Below are 5,031 nucleotides of genomic sequence, written 5' to 3'. Positions count from 1 at the left end.
AATATTCTTTATATTTCATCATGTCTACTTTGCACTATCGGGGAAACACTAAAATAGCTGCAATGTGGTAATTGTCGCTCAGCAGTGCTTTCGTCATGTATATCAAATCAAAGCATGAACATTTTAACAAACAGCAACCCAACGCCTGATGTCAAAAGTACAAATAGTAGACTAAATTTGAGTAGCTGACCGTGTATCGACTGACCCTGGCATTCAGCGAAGCTATTTAGGAAGTATGCAGATTTGTTCACAGCTTACTCTTTAAAGCTTACTCATTCTCTCCCTCATGTGAACAAGAAGAAAGCCAGCAAAATGTCAAAAGTCGCAGCTTCTGTCTCCCGGCGTTACTCCTACTCTCATGCTGTTGACTGGTAAAACCACTCGATCGTTGTACCATGTTTACGCCCAGTAAATTTTCAAAATATCTAGTCAGTGTTCTCCCCTGCTTCATTACTGCTGCCTATTTTTCCTTAACTTTATGTCATCTAATCCTTTGAAAATGTACATTTTTAAAATCATACCCTGAAAGTTTCATCCCAGTCCGTATTTTACCTTATTAGCTGCCAAATAGTTATTTGGTCAGGGCGACTAGTTCCCGTATTAGTGATCGGCAGAACAAATTAATGAAGGGGATTAGGGAGGGCAATTAACAGATATCGACGTTTTCTTGTATTCTTTGAAATACTACACATGCGATAGTGAAGGTACGGTAATAGTCACACACAAGACACAGTTAAGGCATGTATAATAAAACATTAATACAGTACATTTATCAATCATAACTCCAAGACGAATATTACTTGCTGTAACCTGCGGTTTATCTAGTAAACTGTATCCTCTCATGGTCTCCTACGAAGCGATGGCGTATCGAGAGTGAGTGCGCGTAACAACTAGCAAAGATAAATATATCACTGAGCGAGCAATCTGAGCAAATTTTTACGGGTTCTGAATAAACTGAAACAATTGTTTGTACGACCATATCATTCCTAAGAAACGGTAATAAATTAACGGGCAACTTTGACCCATACACGGTTGGTGAACTCTGAATATCCTACTAATGACACGATCCTTTTTACGATGATAAGACAGAGTGGTTTTGTACGACAAGGTAGTGCATTAACTGCGTATCCTCCGGGTTCATTAGATACTATCTGTTGTTAACCATTAACTTGTAAGTAAAGTCGGATCTATCGGGAACGAGCATTATTTCCCTGAAGATAACCAAGGGTCTGATATTTGATAGAAATGACGTCACCAACAGAGGGCCAATAGCAGGAGTTTCATTTATTAGAAACCTTCTGATAGCGTGTGAATATTTGCAGTTCTCCCTGTAAGTGGAAATTGATACGGGGAAAAAGGTGATGAAGGTGATAACGCTGACGATCAAAACAGATGACGGCAGTGAGATAATCAGGGAAAAACTCTTCAAATTGTCAAATAAGCTCGAGACTATCATAAGTTGAATTACCAACAAAAAAGGCATGGTTGCTAAGGATATTACAGAAAACATATAATTTGTCAAGGCAGTAACTTGACATAGGATTTGCTTCCTCGTCATATCAAACAGAAAAAGATGAAATACGTTTTAAATCTCGCCACTGATATCAAAATATCGTCGATGACATTTTCTTATCTTTTGAAAATACCTTGTAAAACCTTGCAACATTTTCATCCAGCGATAAAAAGGAGGATATTCTTAGGTCAGCTTTAGATAAACGTTTGTGACACCGATGACAAGGAACACAATTTCAAAGAAGATGCCGATATACTTTCAGTTAAAAATAAAAAAATAGGCAGATATCAGACGGTTGTACGTGTCACAACTTCCTTCATAGACTTGTGTTAAGATTCTTGATGTTTACCGGTTTCTCAATCAGTCTAGTAGTTATTAATTACCTGCTACCGACTCTCCTAGATTATCTCACAGTCCCTCGATGGCCACACTTCAGATCATGCAAACGCCCTCAGAAGTCGAGCCGAGCAGATCGCTACGTGTTAGCTTACGGTTTTTTTTCCTGATATACCGTTGAAGGCGCATTACCATACTGTTTTAAACAGAGCCGAGTATCATGAAAGATTCAACAAGGTCAGACCCAAGATATGTCAGAAGCATTTATAGAATTCTGCTGTTCTGATGACCTATCAATATAATTCTTTAAAAATGGTTCTGGGATATTTTAAAAAAATCAACCCTTCTTTTAATTCAGGGGATGTTGGCAAACAGTCAGATTGCTTGAGAGTCTTGCTCTATAAAAAGGGAGATTAGGTATGGACTATAAGATTCTTGCAAAAGTAATTGGAACATGTTACGGAAGGTAATTGACAAATATGCGACGCAGATCAGTGTGGTTATAGCCCCCGTACGGGATAAAGGTGATAAAAGTGTCTTCATGGGAAATATTACTGAATATATCAAAACAAACGACAAACCTCTTATTGGCATCAGTCCACATGCAAATGAAAGCCTTTGATAGGCTAAATAAAGATTTTCTTCTTCGGGCGCGTTACTTTAGAATATCAAACATATTATTCAGTATGCCCTTAAGCCTCATGACTTTCATATATCAGATATATATATATATATATATATATATATTAATATATATATATATATAATATATATATATATATATTATATATATATATATTAGAAACTAAATTGAAAAACACACAAATACATCTGAGTGTCTCTGCACAGCAAATTTTGGCGTTTGAAAAAATGACCAATGTAGGACTTGAACCCATGTCACCCGAAATCAGTTCGGATGCTCTACCAACTGAGCTAACGGATCAGTTCAAGTTGGTTTGACGTGCGCCGTCCTGTTGGCCTTTTTTCTTCCCCGAATGAGACCTCAAATTTACACTGGTATTCTCTCGAAATAGTTGTTTTAAGGAATCGTAAATATGTAACTAGAAACGTGGTATTAAACTATGACAGGTTCCTCAGTGTTGTGTAGCGTGGAAATTTACACTCAGATGTAGTTGTGTGTTTTTCAATTTAGTTTCCACTTTAAATTTCCACGCTACACAACACTGGGGAACCTGTCATATTTCAATATCACGTTTCTAGGTATATGGTAGTTATAGTCCTCGTACTCCGAGTACGAGGACTCTAACCCATTTATACTGCGATTTTGGCGAGTTTTCAGCTACATTTTAGAAAGCCGACATTCTTGAAAATTACTAGTATGTACGTGTTGCTGAAGTTACGTAAGCTTTTACATCACAATGTACACTCCCGAGCAAATTCAATGGTTCGATTTAATCCTATTTCTTGTCGGCAGACCTTGTCACCGCACGTGTTTTTTGCTGAGCGTTTGTGTCACCAGTACGATGGCAGTCCATGTTTCTGAATCAAACTTGCCGGAATTTGACTGGGATTTGGAATATTGTTTATCACAGATTGATGTGGACGACGCTGAAGATTTCAAACTAACGAATATCAAGAAAGAATTTCGCTTTCCGCCTCCATTTGACAACGGAACGGTCCACAAATACCAACAGAACGTATTCCGAAAGCTACTCGTAAAGCTACGAAGGTAAATGGGGTGATCCACGGTCCGAGCAACTGATCGCTGAACGGACAGGCCATAGGAGCTCGGCAATACGAAACTACAAACGGACCAGTGATGATCTAATTAAATCTGTGTCGGATGCCTTGCAGCCTCCCAAACCGAAGTTGATGAAATCTGAGTATACCGATACATCGTCCAGCGAATTCGAAGGTATTAAAATGCTGAACTGAAAGACGTACGATCCAGCACTGCCACTATTAGTAAAGCACCAGACTCAAAGGATGAACAATCTACCATAAAGATTGACACTAAATCAGCACAATGAATATCGTGAAAGGTGATGTGAAATTTGAAGTAAAATTTTGAAATCTTGTGAAATTTTTTAGTCGGAAATACTTTCGTCACATGTGATTCTTTATGTGCATTTTTCATATGTAAGTGAACTCAGCTGTTACCATAATGAATATGTAATTTTTTTCTATTGTATTGGTTAACTGTTTGTGGACTTTTCTTTTGTATTTGTTTACCAGCAGAGTACAGATTCTTTGTCTAAAAGAGTACCCGTTTACCAGTTATTTGTACACTTCTTTTGTTTAAAACAGTACCCATTAACTGGAATGCATAATTAATTAGTATGCTTCTTTGATAAACTGACCGCTATGGAAACTAAGCAGTCGAGTTCAAACAATGGACAGGAGACAAAGAGTAGTATATATATATATATATATATATATATATATATATATATATTATATATATATATATATATATATATATATATATTATATATATATATATATATATTACATAATATATATACACACACACACACACACACACACACACATATATATATATATATATATATATATATATATATATATATATATATATATATATATATATATATATATATATATATATATATATATATAGGAAAACTTGGAAGAAAATGCAAATATTGCCGTTTCAAGGGCACCAATTCGCCGTGCTGTAAAAATGGCCTAGGACAGGGACCTTGGACCAGGAAAAGAATGATAAGTCCCGCTGCAGAGCAATTTAGCCATCGAAATTTAATGTACACACAAGCTTACCTTGATGCCATACCTGACATCGATCCTGTGTGAATTCGTTTCTTGGACGAGAGTGGGTTCACTTTACAAGCAACAAATATAATATATGGACACTCTCCACGCGGACTTACTGCAGTGGAAATTCAGCCTGAGAGGTACAACGCTGATGCAAATTTTACATTGAATCTTATGATAAGCCCACTTGATGTTTCACATGTAAATGTCGTTCGGGGTGCGTCCAACACTTACATGTTTCTACAATTCTTCGATGAACCGGCGTCCACAGTTATGGATAACAGCATCCCAGCACTGTTCCGAGGTACGTCGTTGTAGTTGATAATTGCCCCACACACCATAACAGAGGATGAGCAGTTTTGTCGGAGTTTCTGGATATCTTAGGGATCGAGTACATATTCACTCCTACGTACTCGCCAGATTTTAAT

Source organism: Ptychodera flava, unplaced genomic scaffold (assembly GCF_041260155.1).
Source record: "Ptychodera flava strain L36383 unplaced genomic scaffold, AS_Pfla_20210202 Scaffold_33__1_contigs__length_2856901_pilon, whole genome shotgun sequence".
NCBI lineage: Eukaryota > Metazoa > Hemichordata > Enteropneusta > Ptychoderidae > Ptychodera > Ptychodera flava.
Note: the sequence above shows the minus strand (reverse complement) of the source record.